Below are 16,797 nucleotides of genomic sequence, written 5' to 3'. Positions count from 1 at the left end.
CTAGTTGGCATATAAACCTGTACTTCTGTGGTAAGCGTGGGCTTCGTGTCTATCTTGGCCACAATAATGCGTTCACTATGCTGTCTGTAGTAGCTTACCAGCATTCCTATTTTCCTATCCATTATTAAAGCTACTCCTGTATTACCCCTATTTGATTTTGTACTTATAACCCTGTATTCACCTGACCAGAAGTCTTGTTCTGCCTGGCACCGAACTTCACTAATTTCCACTGTATATAACTTCAAACTATCCATTTCCCTTTTTAAATTTTCTAACCTACCTGCCCGGTTAAGGGATCTGGCATTCCACGTTCCGATCCGTAGAATGCCAGTTGTCTTTCTCCTGATAACAACATCCTCCTTAGTCCACGCCCAGAAATCCGAATGGGGGACTATTTTACCTCCGGAATATTTTACCCAAGAGGACGCCATCATTATTTGACCATACAGTAAAGCTGCATGCCCTCGGTAAAAATTACGGCCCTAGTTTCTCCTTGCTTTCAGCTGTTACAGTACCAGCAGAGCCACGGCCGTTTTGGTTAGTGTTACAAGGCCAGACCAGTCAATCATCCAGACTGTTGCCCCTGCAACTACTGAAAAGGCTGCTGCCCCTCCTCAGGAACCACGCGTTTGTCTGGCCTCTCAACAGATACCCCTCCGTTGTGGTTGCACCTACGGTACGGCCATCTGTATCGCTGAGGCACGCAAGCCTACCCACCAACGGCAAGGTCCATGGTTCATGGTTACTACATAAGTATATAGTCCTCGATTTTGGTTCCAGAATGACGTTACATTGATGTCCTGCGTACCAAAAAAGAAGATAAAGTTGTGCTGGCTTGTCAAATTAACACCATGATAAAACATAGACCAACAGACAGGTGATAAAATAAAACTGGAAATCTTTACTTTTTACAATGCAACTTAACCTGTTTTGATGTCGCAGATGAACTGAGTGCCATATACTTATGATGTTGCTCACAACAGCAAACATTTGCCTATGACAATTTTTTATGGTATACTCATTACGGCTGCCATAAATGCCATCAAAGTGTACAGAAAAAATAACAAAGGTGACAAAACAAGCAAGAATCGCGGAGATTTCATTCGTAATTTAGGTTTGATCTGATAAATGACAGTCTTTGCTTTAGACAAGAAATCGTACATCTTCCAAGGGAAATTCGGAAGTGGATAGATGATCTACTGGGTGAAACTTTAACGTCAGTTCCAAAAGAGATGACTGTTAGATATGTCAGGTGTGGTGACTGTACTGAAAAAAAAGACAGGAAAACAAAACATTGTTGCTCGAAGTGTGAGAAGCGATTATGTATGGAGCACGAGATTTTTATGTTCGGAGAATTTGCTGATTTGTAGGTGTAATGTTGGTGCTGAGCTAACTGATCTCATAATACCTTTTATTTTCTTTTTCTGTTAACAAATAGAAGATAATATCGTTATGTTGATTAATTGTATGAAAAAAATCTTAAACTCCTGAAACTTGCACTTTTTCTGACAATATATAGACACAAAATTGTTAAGGCTTTCGTGGCCACTTGTTGACGAACTGCCTATTGGCTTCTGTCTCGGGTTCTTCGGCCGACGTTCATCTAATGAGTTTTCTGACGTTTCGCCAGCACGAGTGGCTGGCCTTGTCAAAGCTTCACTCTCCATTGCCGGTGGTGAATTGGAGGCGAGCTCGCGGCCGCAGACTATATGTACCTGGCGCGCCAACGTCCGAGGGCTTTTCCGCGGTCATTTCCGGTGCGGTTCTCCTCTTGCTACCTGCGACGGCCGTTCGCTGCAGAACGGGAAGCCACGATCCGTTTACCTTAAGGCTTTCCTCTTTCTTGTTCAAACTGTTCGAGTGTTTTTGGATTTCTACAGATTCTCTGAACAAGCGCGTGTGATAGTGCTTCTCTACAGCCAGAACTTCCGTGTCGGCGAATTTTATTACGTGGTCGGTCTCATTCAGTGCGTGCTCTGCCACGGCCGATTTCTCCACCTGCCCCAACCTGCAATGTCGCTTATGCTCTTTGATCCTGGTGTTAATTGATCGTCCAGTCATTCCGACATAAACTTTTCCGCATGTGCATGGTATACGGTATATTCCCGACATTGCAAGTGGGTCTCTTTTCTCCTTCGCCGATCTAAGACACTCTTTGATCTTCCTTGTCGGTTTGAAAATCGTCTTTACGCCTTGTTTGCGCAATATACGGCCGATTCTGTCCGTCACTCTGGGAATGTATGGCAGAAAGGCCGTACCCGACATTTCTTTTTCTGGTTCCTTACTTCGGCGAGTGTTTGGCTCTGTTACACTTCTAATGTAATTTGTTGAGTACCCATTGCTCCTCAGAACAGTTTCCAGGTGTTGCATTTCACGTTTGAGGTGTTGAGGCTCACATATTCGTCCTGCTCTCGTTACGAGCGTACTAATCATGCCTCTTTTCTGGCTCGGGTGGTGGTTTGACAGTTTGTGCAGGTATCGGTCCGTGTGTGTCGGTTTTCGATACACGCTGTGTCCCAGTGTTTTCGCCGTCCGTTGTGACCAGCACATCTAGAAATGGCAGTTTCTTGTCCATTTCTACTTCCATGGTAAATGTTATGTTGGCATGGAGGCTGTTCAAGTGTCTCAGGAATTCACCGAGCTGTTCTTCACCATGGCTCCACACCACGAAAGTATCATCGACGTACCTGTACCACACCTTAGGTTTGCAAGTCGCCGAGTCCAGTGCCTGTGCTTCGAATTGTTCCATGAAGACGTTGGCCACCACTGGACTGAGAGGACTACCCATGGCGACGCCTTCCAGCTGTTCGTAGAAATCGCCATTCCACATGAAATAGCTCGTGGTGAGACCTGCATGGAAGAGCTTTATGATGTCTTGCGGGAACATGGAACCGATGTGCTCCAGAGCGTCACTGAGTGGCACTTTCGTAAATAACGATACAGCATCACAACTGACCAGGATTTCGTTTGGCGCCAATGTACAAATCCCTGGCAATATTGGGTAGGAACTCGGATATGAGCCCAAGAGATTAGTATAATGTATAAGGATAACATGTCGACCGAAGAAAATATGAGCAGAGCGAACTTACTGAGGGCCAACGGCCTTGCCGCAGTGGTAACACTGGTTCCCATCAGATCACCGAAGCTAAGCGCTGTCGGGCTGGGCTAGCACTTGGATGGATGACCATCCGGTCTGCCGAGCGCTGTTGGCAAGCTGGGTGCACTAAGCGCTTCTGAGGCAGACTGAGGAGCCACTTCATTGAGAAGTAGCGGCTCCGGTCTCGGAAACTGACATACGGCCAGGAAAGCGGTGTGCTGACCACATGCCCCTGCGTATCCGCATCCAGTAACGCCTATGGGCTGAGGATGACATGGTGGCCGGTCGGTACCGTTGGGCCTTCATGGCCTGTTCGGGAGGAGTCTAATTTTTTAGTTTAGAACTCATTGAGCACGGAAGTAACCCCATTTTGTTCAAAGATGACGATTGACACTAATAGGAAGCAGTTACTTCCTATCTGGGCTACTATTCCAACGCTATTGAGGCACGTAAACAAGATTAGTAATATTTTGCGACAGCAGTGGATTGTACGACGATATCAGTAAACAGAGGATGTATGTCGATGTAGAAAATTACTCAAGTCATTAATGGTCGTGTGAATGATAAGTAGGAAATCTTCTTTTATATACTGTTTCGAACATATAATAAACAGTTTAATCAAATTTAGACCAAATGTTTCTACTCCAATATTTCGTGATCTTCCGAAAGTTAATGACTGTACATATATTTGTAGTGGTGCAAAGCGTACGGCGACAGGAAAAGAAATAATTACTAGACGTAGTGTACTCACCGTTAACTCTCCAATTGCAAATTCCGAATGGCAAAAGTGTAGCTCAAAAAGAAAAATGCAGTTGTGCGATACAGAAGATAGTGTCAGCCTATAATATCTCGAGTAAAGGATGTTCGAACCAGAGTCTTGTGGGTCAGCTACTCTGGCCTCTCTCCATGTAAGTAGTATTTTCTGATAGGCAGTGCACAATTGACTACACGGAAATACCTGATGTGTCGCCTAAAAGGTAGGCAGGAACGGTAATTAATATTTCGAAATATTCTGTGCTGGTGATGTTGGAAATCGGTCACAACTGTTAGCAAAAAATTTGGAAATTTGTGATAAATTCCTATGGGACCAAACTGCTGAGGTCTTCAGTCCCTAGGCTTACCCCCTACTTAATCTTACTTAAAGTAACTTACGCTAAGAAGGGAGGACTCGAACCTCCGACGGGGGAGCCGCGCGAACCGTGGCAAGGCGCCCCTGACCGCGCAGCGACCCCGCGCGGCAGAAATGTTAGTAATTTCTCTGTGTAACACACATCTGCGATCATTATTTTATTTAGCTGTCGATACGGTCAGATTCAGACTTACTTCGGCTCAAAAATCATATTGTCTTGTGTATTTTATTACTGTAGTGGAATGCCTTGAGACAATGGACACGTTTGTCATGAGACATACAATACCTAAGTAGCACATTTCTGATATTTGAATGAGTAGTTCCTGCAGTTGTGGAATACGCAAGTGAGCAGGTTTTAAAATTTGATAGTCTGAATGAAAAATAAGTACAGCTATGCAGTTTTTGATATTTAATTTTTCTTTGTATATTCAACTGCCACTCGATTTCGGATTTGCAGCGCAAAAATAAGCACAAAAGATTTTTTAAAACTACGTTATATCCGTGTCCTGCTTCATATAACAAATGCAACAGGAAATACGTATGATGCAAGCGTGCAGAGTAACATTTGAGGTATCTCGCAATATGACGGGCCGCAGCAACGAAGGACCGAGAAACGAGCGTCCGTCGTAATTTTCCAAATGCCGGTGATTTATGGCTGACCTGGCGAGAGGCGCTTCCAGAGGCAGATGCTGCTGTTATTGAAATCGGACTGCGCAAGGAGGGAGACTACCTCCTAGGAGGAGTTTCGGGTGGGGGTGAAGGAAGGCGCCGTGGCGGGAAGGAGGGAGAGGTATAATACCTGACCTAGGGCGCGACCTGGCCTGGGGGGGGGGGGGGGGTTGACTGAGACCTGGCCATCTACACACGCGGTATCACTGGTTCCTGGCGAGCTCACGCTAACACCAGCAGATGAAAGTGTCTACTGCGAGAACGTACCGATCCCTTTGCTGCGTCGTCACTCCTGTCTTCGCAGCGCACACTCTGTGATTTCACGTGGTGACCCATACACCATAACTTCCTGGGAATCTGTATGTTACGGATGCTGCAATTCTTTGAGTTTGGTATACTCTTGAAAGTCTCAGAACACTATGGACAAAGTTCTTTAAGGCAGTTTTGTGAGAATGTACTAAATTATTATACATTTCGTCTTGTCATACCACACTTTTCTGTCACACATGTGACAGGTAGAAATGATACCATTTTACTCGTTATAGTTAGAGAACACCGCAAGTGTTTTCATAAATTGCGCTGTAGGAAGTACTGGAACCAGTCGTAAAATTATATAAATGATTTTATTGCACCGTTAATACTTTCGGGCCCGCTCACATCGTCAGACGGAAGTGTTTATTTCTTGGCAGGTTTTACATTCTTGTCTTCATGAAAAACTCTCCAGGTTTGATTCTCTATTTAGATCCACGGTGACCTACAATTAAAACAAATACGTAAATGTAGCTTTTATAAAACGAATGCTGCTCAGATTCCCTCAAACCTGACTCTTTCTGCCTCTGTAGCATATCCCGCCAATCCCGAACAGACTTTTACAAGTAACTGCTACCTTTTGTTATGAAATGAGTCACCGATGGTGATACCTTTCTGCGTATTAGTTGGTAGAGTGTTTGGAATTATTCTCATATCGCCGTAAACTCACAGAATACCCAATTTTTCCTCGTTACCTATACCTCTTAATTCACATACTGTCTCAAGCAAAGACACTGTAACGACTGGCACACACTTCTCCTACGTCGAGAACATATCCGTATGTTGAGCGAAGTTCAAGCATTCAGCAGAGATGAGACTGTGTCTTGCCACTTAACGACGCAGAAACTATTTAGTAAGTAACTGATAATTAAAAGTCAAAATTTCACTGCATACATTAAGAAACGTGTTTTCATGAGCTCATTGTAAGAGCCTTCATATGTAACGAAATTACCTATATTTGTATTTAAAATGCAGTATTTGCTTTAATGTTTCTGAACGTAAGTGATACCAGAGTTACAAAGAGGAGAAAGTAATTCCTCCCAGGTGCTCTCTTATTTACCAGGACTTTTGTTTCTTTGCCTACCAGAGTTCAAGAGGAAAGCGGAGTTCTGCTGCAGCAGAAGTTTGCTGACATGTAAGTGTCTGTGACAACGAAAAGTTAATGCAAATTGCGAAGACAGCGTTACTGTGTGACAATGGCTTGTCGGCACCGTCCTCGAAAGGGAGTCCGACGAAGCAGCATAGATCGGGAGCATTGAGTGATGATTTGTAATAATTTCTGACTGTTGGTGAGAGGTCCCTGCTTGGACCCTCTCATAGAATTAAACTCAGTTTGAGTAGAAAGTGCAATGACAATAATAAAAGTAAACTCAGTGAGAACAGAAAATGTAATAGCAAACTCAAGGAAGGCAAAACCAGCGGTCATTTATTAATGTAACACCTGAAAAAGCCTACATTTCCTGTGTGATTGCATAAATCAATATTCCATGTTGTATGTGTGTGTGTGTGTGTGTGTGTGTGTGTGTGTGTGTGTGTGAGAGAGAGAGAGAGAGAGAGAGAGAGAGAGAGAGAGAGAGAGAGAGAGAAAGATATTAGCACAATTTCAGTACTGCAGCAATCGATAGCGTCTGCTGGACAGAGATTTAAGGGTGCTCCAAAGAGAGCAATAGCAAGTCGCAACTTCAGGTCTTAGTCAAGCAGAGATGAGTAAGGTTGGCAGCAAGAAGGGAGCTCCTCTTAAGATACTTTGGAGGACATCCGGGGCGAACAAAGAATTCTGGCTGATGTGCTGTTCTACGGGGCTCTGGCAGCGGACTTTATGGTCAATAGACGTGGTAGGTAGCTCCGCTGAAAATGCGTGGCGTGGTTGGTGAGTTCACGTTAAATGAGCCAGAACGATACTAACTCTTTTATTTCAGCGTTAGGAAATCCGGATAGGTTTTAAATTAAGGTGCATGTGTGAAATATTTAACAATCTTTTGAATATTTTAAGATATCGTGTGAAGCTTTGTAATGGTAAATCTCTGTGCTGCACAAGAGCACGATGAAATGGTAAGACACAGCTGGTAAAGCATCTTAAATTAAGATGCGTGTGTGAGATACAATTCGGTTTTGAGATTGGATAGAAAGGCACGTGTGACTTATAAGTTCATTGTGCATGAGCGCCCCAGTGCCGAGAACATGGTATGTGTAATGTGTTTCCATGTTTTGTGATATTGTTATGTGTTCTGGGAGTTTTGTATCGTGAAGGAAGGGAATAGTAGTCACGACCCGAGATTTAAATTGAATAGTAGGCTAACAGGTGGACTTGGTGGCCACGTGGTAGGCAGAGTGTAGATCCACCGTTTGCTTAATACAGTGAATTAGTTAGGATGGCAGAGAGTTTCTCAGTTTAACTGAGTAAATTATCCGTTGGCTTATAATAGTAAAGCACCCATGAGATTGACATTATTAGTATATTGTAGGGCGATTTTAATATTTATCATGTGGCCAATGTTTACGAAGGTTCCAACTAACACGTGGGTTCGATCTTATACTCCAAGGAATGCCACGTGCCTTGCGTGAATTAGCTTGTCTTATTAGCGTTGTGAGTAGCGAGAGCACTATTCCATTCTTGGACAGTTTCTCTTAGTTAAGCTACACGTGCGGCTCCACCGCAGGAACAGATCCTAGTCGGCAGTTTGCTTGAGGAACCCTCTTACCGTTCGAGTCTGAAAGGAGTTGGACTGCGAGGGAAAGTACCGCATTGTGCAGAAGGGACAGAGGCTGCACTGGACCAAATTCTGGTCGCTCCGTAGAAAATCCGCCGTCTCGGAGGGAAGCAAAAGAGACCCTCTAAGCGATGTGTAGCGCCTCGTTAGTGTGCGGAGTTTTCGGCCAGACCTCTGCTAATTTGGAATCGCGGAATGCACCTTAGCTCGGAACTTCATAATCAAGTCCCGATAGCGTTCGACTGTGCTGCAGTACTTGTAACTTGTTGCACCATACTAGTCGTGATGCATGAAATAAAATCCGATGTGCAATAAATGTTTGACTCCTGCTCGCAAGTATTAGCATGAATGTGAATACATCCAATCCTCATCCATTAACTGAGTAAATTATCCATTGGCTTATAATCGTAAGGCACCAATGAGGTTGACATTATTGTCGAGATGTAAAATGTTGCAAACATCAAAATAAATTAATGTTTAATTCATTGGTTTGCTATTATTCCAAACAATTAAAAAAGAATCCCATATTTATAATGAGGATGAAAATCAGAGAAGTAATTACCAGAGAAAGAGAGCATAATAAATAAGCTAGAAGCGTTAGATGGAGAAACATTTTATTAACCCTCCACATGACCAAGAACCTTTCTACTTGTTCCATTAACAAAGATATTTCCATGAAACGAACCTTCCCCGTAACAGGAGCCTTTCAAATATGTGCAGGAGTCTTTCAGTGGATCACAGCAAGCAGCGTCATATGAGAAAGCGAGTGAGTGTATCCAGGGTTTGGACTACGTCCTTTGTTGTAGTCGTGCTCTTTATGATAAGTGACAATCTGCTGCTCGACCAGCACGTCTCATGTTTCATTTTCAGGTTCCTATTTAAGTTCATTTTTTCACTGCCTTCGATGTCATTTGATAAGCGGTCACGTTTACAGCAAGGGAGCTCAGTGATTTCGAAAATAAGGATGTCAATTAATACGAGTCACTAATGCACCACATATTTCTCTAATTGCCTGACATTTTCAGAAGTAGAAAAGTCTCTACAGCAATGTAGGCTTCCAAAACAGAAATTTTAGAGACCAGATCGCAGTAGATACGCAGCTTGGTTACTAGTTGAAGCAAGGTTATTGCCATCTTAAGATCATCGCACATGTGAATTATAAAGTTCCAACGTCTGCCACATTGCTACCTGGCCTTTGAAAATATGGACGTAAACTCACGGAAACGACAGTCCCATGCAACCTCTAAGAATTTTAAAATAAAAGTCGTAGATTTATCATCAAGGCAGAGAGGTGACAAAAACGTCAGATAGAGCACATCAACTACTGTCAGATGTGTGATGTTGATACGGAGCCTAGGCAATAAAACTTCTATTTTGGAAGCCTTAATTTTCTTTTTCTCCGCTAGTTTCGGTAGAAAAATTTGGGAATTGGTTGTGGACATCGTGGAATATTCCCGCTTCAGCCCCTATAGCTTCATGAACTTCTGATAGGTAGCGGCATTTACACGGGTTTCAGAATAGGTCTGTGAAGGAGGCGCGTTCCAAGCAGAGAACGGTCATTCAGTTTCTTTTGGCGGAAAACCAGAGCGTCGCAGATATTCGTAGGCGCTGGCAAAATAGTTACGGAGCCCTGGCAGTGAACGAAACAACTGTCAGTCTTTGGGCGGGGGGTCTTCATCATCGTAACATGGCGCGCAAACGTGTCTGACACCCGAGTGCCGCCAGGTGGCACACAGCTGTGGCCCTGCAATGCTGGAACTTACGGACACTCTCATTCTCTCATTCGAAGGGATAGACGGATCACAGTCAAACACCTCATTGCTAGTGGGGTGACAGTCACCTTCTACTTCTTCACCGTTGAAGCCAGGCCGCTAACTGAAAATTTACACCGAAACTTCTCATTTGTTTGCAAAGTCACTCAGCAGAGGGGTGGAGCTGAATGCTAATTATCAGAAGATCGTGATGTGGAGTCTAGCCTATTGGCTGGCGAGAAAACTCGACAGTAGAAAGGGGATGTCAGAGTTGTTAAGAGCTGCCTTCTAATACAGATTAATACTGAAAAACTCGGAATTTGTTGGTTTATTTACCGCTGTGACACTGGCCAGAATACTGCAAAAGCCATCTCATTGGCGCACAGAATCTCGTGCAAACTCAGAAGCGAGACTTAATCTCGAGAACGAGTAGAGAAACACTTCTCCCATGGCAGCCAACGAGAGGTGACTTCTTCCACTGGAGGTGACAACTAAGGGACTTCTTCTTCAGCAGTCAACGAGTGAGGACTTTCAGCTGTACTTCATGGAAGTTTGTGGTAAGGCCTTATGGGACCAAACTGCTGAGGTCGTCGGTCCTTAAGCTTACGCACTATTTCATCTAAGTTAAACTAACTTACGCTAAGGACAACACCCATCCCCGAGGGAGGATTCGAACCTCCGACGGGGGGATCCACGCGGACTGTGACAAGACGCCTAGACCGCGCGGCTACCCCGCGCGGCGCAGATCATAGCACCCGCAGTCTTCCGCTCAATGACTTTCAGAATTTGGTGAGATCACGGAGGTTTAGGCAGAAGGGCGACGGGCATAGAGGCGTTTTCACTATTCACCCTCTGATGTAGCATACGTGTTATAATTAAACACCGAGCAGGGTAGCGTAGTGGTTAGTATACTGGACTCCCATTCGGGTGAATGATGGTTCAAACCCGCGTCTGGCCATCTTGATTTAGATTTTCGTCATTTCCCAGAATCGAAGGATATGGTCGAATGGTTCCTTTGAAAGGCACAGCTCCTTTCCTTTTCCATCCTTTCCTAATTCGAGCTGTGCTCCGTCTATAATGACCTCGTTATCGACGGGACGTTAAACGCTTATCTCGTGTTTCTCCCTCTCCTACAATTAAACATTCTTTCGGCGTGATCAAGTAAAAACTGAGTAGGTACGGAGAGAGTGTACTTCTATAGTTAAGTTGTTACTGGACGATTTCACACTATTCCATTGTCTTCCGGTCTCTACGAAGACTATTGTGTCTTTCATGCAGACTGTTTGTTCATTCTGTCTTCGTGGCACTTCAGAATTTTAGTTAGATCTTTAATGTGTGATGTTCACGCAAGTTTTCTGGCAAGGCGCCGGCGATCGGTTGGTGGAGTGCCGTTTCCTGATTTTTGGCCTGGAGATTTGCCAAGCTGTGAAGGCCGTGAGCTGCCGCCGAAAACGCGGGTGTCTAGGCTCGCGTAGCATGAGCAGAGTTCAGTTGTGTCTGTGTCTGGAGACAGTGTGGAGGCCTGTTGTAGTGCGTTGCGGACGGCCCCTGCGCTGCTGCTATCTATCGGCCGAGCGGGTTCGTAGGGAGGCGGCAGATGCCGGAACAAGAGGTTGCCGTGCCGTGGCAGTCACGTTGGACTGCCGTTTGAAACTGCACAGACAGAGGCTGTGCGTAAATTTTCTGATCTCGTTACAGGCTGGACTTTATGGTGACCGTGCTGGGCGTCTGATCGTTAAGTAGATTTTGTTATTCCTGTCACCGAGGCACTTGAGCTGTGTTCATTTGGCTGTGAGCTAGGCTGACTGCGTTTGCCCGTTGGCAGTACCTGGTAAATTACCACAAACCTGGTGAACTTTCATACAGTGTGAACCAGATTAACGCGTCGGCACGTCGTAGGTGTTGTAATCCTGTCCGATGAGCGTTCGGATTTGTGTTTTGTAATTATTGTGATACATAAATTTCCTGTTAACTGGAGAGAATAGTGAGCGCTTAAAACTGTCTTGTTGTCTTGCGACGATGTTATTTCGAAACTGTGTGGTCTGATGTATGTCAGTGTCAGTTCACACGTAATCCTTTTCACCGTGCGCATAGGGATTTGTATATTGTTTTGTATCCCACCTGGAAGATGGCGCGTGGATCTGCTTCTGAAAACATAAAGGCTGGACGAATGAAGGAAGCGAGTAGGAGCAGGTGAGCTAAAACACGTCGGTACTGCAAGTAAGTAAAGGGGGTTTACTAGTGTGTAAACATAGGAAATCTGATTACATAACTTTAGGTGAAGAGCACGTAGGTGAGAAGCCTTAGACCAGTCGTGGGTATTGCAAAGTCTTTATTCGAAACGAAGCTTAAGGGAAGTGTCGCGGCCATTGCTCTTGAAGAACTCCGCGAAAGTGGAGCGGCGCTCCTAGAACTGTCCAGCGTCGGCTAGAGGGCGCTGTGGTCGGCGAAGATCTTCCGCTCTCGTAGTGCCAACCTACGCTGTGGGATCGGAAATATGGACACCACATATTGTACTTCTGAAATTATTGTTTCTCATATTTTTGTTCTAGGCCGACGGTTTGCTGGTTATGGTTTCTACATAATCCTGAGTACCGGCTCGTCGGTCGTGCCATTGAATCTGTCTACCTGTATTATGTCTGTTAGTAAAAGGTTTTGGTATGAATCATGGTCAACCAAAGGAGCAGGTTAAAGAGTTGTTACGTTCCTGTACTTGATACTGAGCCTTGGGTGTTAGACGACTTAGTGTTAAACTGTTCCTTTTGATTTTATAAATGTGTACCGTTGTTTCACCAGCTGAGACACAGTCGCGTATACGAACAGTGATCCAATACTGTAAAATATTTTTTTATTCCAATCTTTGATCACAATATCAATTCCTTAGATGATGAACGGTTTCACTCCGTAGTGACCATCCTCAGATGTTTTCTACACAATGTCTTGTAGTGATAAGGCCATATTGACATTGTCAAAACTATATTTATATGTTTTTACGCTTACATGATCAGATCTGAAGGAGTGAATACAGTCTCTTGAAAAGACGTTAAGAGCATTTTTATCAGTTTTTTTTAAATAGATATACTTTCCGTTTCTTTTTGATGGTTGTAGATGTTACGGTATTCAGCCTAGTAACAACTGCCTTGTGGTCGCTAATCCCTGTATTCGTCACGATACTCGATATCTGTTGTGGAATGATTTCGAAGGGAGAGTATCAATGACAAGTGAGTGATATATACCACATAAATTAATAATTGATGATACTGATCCCCCATGGTACACAAAACGGGTCAGATGGATATTGCAGAAACAGCGAAAAAAGAATGCCAAATTTAAAAGAGCGCAAAGTCCTCAAGACTGGCAAAGTTTTGCAGAAGTTCGAAATATAGCGCAGACTTCAATGCGAGATGTTTTCCACAACGAAATTCTGTCTCTAAATCTGGCAGAAAACCCAAAGAGATTCGAATGATACATAAAGCACACCAGTGGCAAGACGCAATCAATACCTTCACTGCGCAACAAAAACGGTGAAGTTACTGATGACAGTGCTACTAAAGCAGCGTTATTAAACAGGGTTTTCCGAAACTCCTTCACCAAAGAGGACGAAGTAAATATCCTGAATTCGGATCAGGAACTACTGTCAAGATGAGAAATACAGAAGTAGATATCCTCAGTGTAACAAAGCTGCTTAAATCATTTAATAGAGCCAAGGCCTCCGGTCCAGATTTTATAGCAGTCAGGTTCCACCCAGAGCATGCTGATACAGTAGCTCCATATTTAGCTATGATATACTACCACTCACAGAGAGATCCCTACCTAAAGACTTGAAAATTGGTCAAGTCACGCCAATACCCAAAAAGGGAAGTAGGAGCAATCCGCTGAATTACAGGCCCATATCACTAACGTCGATTTGCAGTAGGGTTTTGGAACATATACTGTTTTCGAACATTATGAAGAACCTCGAAGAAAACGATTTATTGACACACTGTCAGCACGGTTTCAGACAACAGTGTTATTGTGAAACACAACTAGCTCTTTATACTCATAAAGTAATGAGTGCTATCGACGTGGGATGTCGAATTGATTCCATATTTTTAGATTTCTGGAAGGCTTTCGATACCGTTCTCATAAGCGTCTTCTAACCGAACTGCATGCTATGGAATATCGTCTCAATTGTGCGATTGGGTTCGTGATGTTCTCCTTCTAATAATTTTCGGGTATGCAGCCGGATTCCGTCGAAGGGAAATTATTAGAAGAAGAAATACGCCGGGAATATTTCAGAAGCCACATCGTGATTTTCTGTCAGAAAGGTCACTGTTCGTAGTAACAGCTGGAAAGTCATCGAATAAAACAGAAGTAATATCAGGCGTTCCCCAAGGAAGTGTCATAGGCCCTCTATTGTTCCTGATCTATATTAACGATATAAGGAGACAATCTGGGCAGCCATCTTAGATTGTTTACAGATGATGCTGTCATTTACCAGCTTGTAAGATCATCAGATGACCAAAACGAATTGCAAAATGATTTAAATAAGATATCTGTATGGTGCGGAAAGTGGAAATTGACCCTGAATAAAGAAAAGTGTGAAATTATTCATACGAGTACTAAAAGAAAATCGCAAAATTTCGAAGTTACACAAATCTGAAGGCTGTAAATTCAGCTAAATACTTAAGGATAACAATTACAAATAACCTACATGGGGACGGTCACATCGATATTGTTGTGGGTAGAGCAAACCAAAGACTGCGATTCACTGGCAGAACACTTAGAAGATGCAACAGGCCTACTAAAGAGACTGTTTACACCACCCTTGTCCGCCCTATTCTGGAGTATTGCTGTGCGGTGTGGGATCTGCATCAAGTGGGACTGCCGAATCACATCGAAAAAGTACAAAGAAGTGCAGCTCGTTTTGTATTATCGCGAAATTAGGGAGATAGTGCCACATATATGATACGTGAACTGGAGTGGCAATCATTTAAACAAGGCGTTTTTCTTCTCATGAAATTTCAGTCAGAAGATTTGTCCTCCGATTGCGAAAACATTCTTTTGGCACCCACCTACATAGGGAGATACGATCATCAATATAAAATAAGAGAAATCAGAGCTCGCATAGAAAAATTTAAGTGCTCGTTTTTTCGAGAGTGGAACAATAGAGTCACAGCTAGAAGATGCTTCATTGACCCTCTGCCAGGCACTTTATTGTGATCAGCAGAGTAATCACGTAAATGTAGATGTGTAGATGCTTACAAAGGCTACCATCAAATAATGTATGACTTTTTTTCGGATCAGTTCTCCTAATTCAAATGTTGGATCTGAATTTCTGTACTTGATTTAGCACACAAACTTTCTGATTTGGTGTTAGAGCCAGCTGTTTCTCTGGTATCACACTCTGAACGCTCCCAGTAAATTATTTATTTTCTAATTTGTCTCATTATTTTTTGCAGTAATATGCGGAGCAGCATGACTCTGTGGTATCGGAATTTTTTTCTCAGGGACACACAAGAAGGTCGTATGTGTAAAATGGGGCAGGTAAAACACAGTAAGGCAGTTGTTGAAACGATCGGCATTGTAAATTGTCGTAGCTGTGTTAGGAAAGAACCAAAGCTCCAGGCTCTAATACAAAGCACTGAAGCTCAAATAGTTGCAGTAGTAAGAAATACATTGTTTTTAATCTCTCATGAATGTGGGATTTGAAACTTACAATGTTTTTCATTTGATCTCTTGGAAAGATTTTAACTCTCTAAGACTCATTGAATTGTATAAGAATCGGATTGACGTACTGCGCCAGGTCAGATCATTTAAATGAGCCGAATGTTCATTTTCACTAATTTATTTCAAGAGACGATGAGGAACTATGAGGTTCAGTGATTGTAACATTTAGTAATTCGAGATTATAATATGTTTAAGTTCTGTTTTACGAGTATTTCAACGTTTTACTTAATGTAGAGGGACAGCATTAGTGGCAATGTGAACTTTCAGTTTATTACATGCCGTGCAAGATTTTTAATAACGTTAACAACCGCTAAGTTTTATGTGTTACTTTTGTATGTCGAAAACTAAACTAGTTCCCTATTCTTAAACTCGCGTATGTCTATGTTGTGAGGTTAACCTAAAGAATGCACGTGGTGTGATTACGTGAAGGCCATCCGATAAGAGTCGCCAGACCCATCTGAAACCACGTAACTGTATTACATTTAACGGCGGAAGAGACGCGACTTACTAAATAACTGAAAAGAGACTAGCATTCAGATAGATTGTCTGGGGCCGACTGAGATGGGAATCGGAATTCGAACCTTCAGCAGCACCGGTGTCGCCGCTTGTATAGGCTCGCAAGACGCCCCTCCCACGCGATCTCGCACTGTCCTCCTGACCTCGGCTCCTTCCAGAAGCTACTGTACTGCTAGTTACGTGGTGCACTCTACACTTATCACGAAGATGCGGTTCCTACCGCTGCCTACCGTCCCTGCTGACGTTAGGTTACTCCTTTACTGCTATACCTTGTGCAACATTATGCCCGTAGCTATAATATCACAGTACTTCACGGTACTGATTCGCGACACATACGTGACACTTGATCTCGTCTCGAAAGTGAAGCTAACTGATAAGGAGAAATTCCTTCAAATTTGTTTTTTAAACAGTCACGATAAATTACTCGTGAGCGAGCAATACAGCGAGAACATTACCTGAATATCTTCACATCACTCAAAATCAATTTTCACCAAATCATATTTCCAAACAGCAGCATTCTCTGAATTTGAATGCCTGTGTTTGGTTAGTTAATTTGAAGTCACTCAGCTGTGGAACCAAAACCGACTCCTTCACTTACATCCCACTGAATGCTGCCGGCAAAGACAGTGCTACTGACAACCAAAAATCACATTGCTTGTACTCAGAGCCTGTGCGGCGTAACATATCGACTACTTAAGACCTCTGATTGAAAAATATCCAGTGTCGAATAAAAAGAGAATTCACCTCACCTTCAATGAACACGAAAAAATAAGCTAGGAATCTTACAGAATATTGGGTGAAGTGGATAGTAGTTACTTATTCTGTGGATCCGCTAGAAATTTTTTGACTCTAAAACTTGATGCAGAGAAGAACTTTGTTAAAAATGCAATCAGACGTATATTTAAA

At 43.2% G+C, this 16,797-nt stretch overlaps 1 pseudogene; it reads left to right on the top strand.

The window, feature by feature from the left end:
• Positions 1–3,094: 3,094 nt before the first annotated feature.
• LOC124709164 lies at positions 3,095–3,212 on the top strand (annotated as a pseudogene).
• Positions 3,213–16,797: the final 13,585 nt, after the last annotated feature.

The sequence above is a fragment of the Schistocerca piceifrons genome, chromosome 7 (genome assembly GCF_021461385.2).
Source record: "Schistocerca piceifrons isolate TAMUIC-IGC-003096 chromosome 7, iqSchPice1.1, whole genome shotgun sequence".
Classification (NCBI taxonomy): domain Eukaryota; kingdom Metazoa; phylum Arthropoda; class Insecta; order Orthoptera; family Acrididae; genus Schistocerca; species Schistocerca piceifrons.
This window is presented reverse-complemented; position numbering and strand designations above follow the sequence as displayed.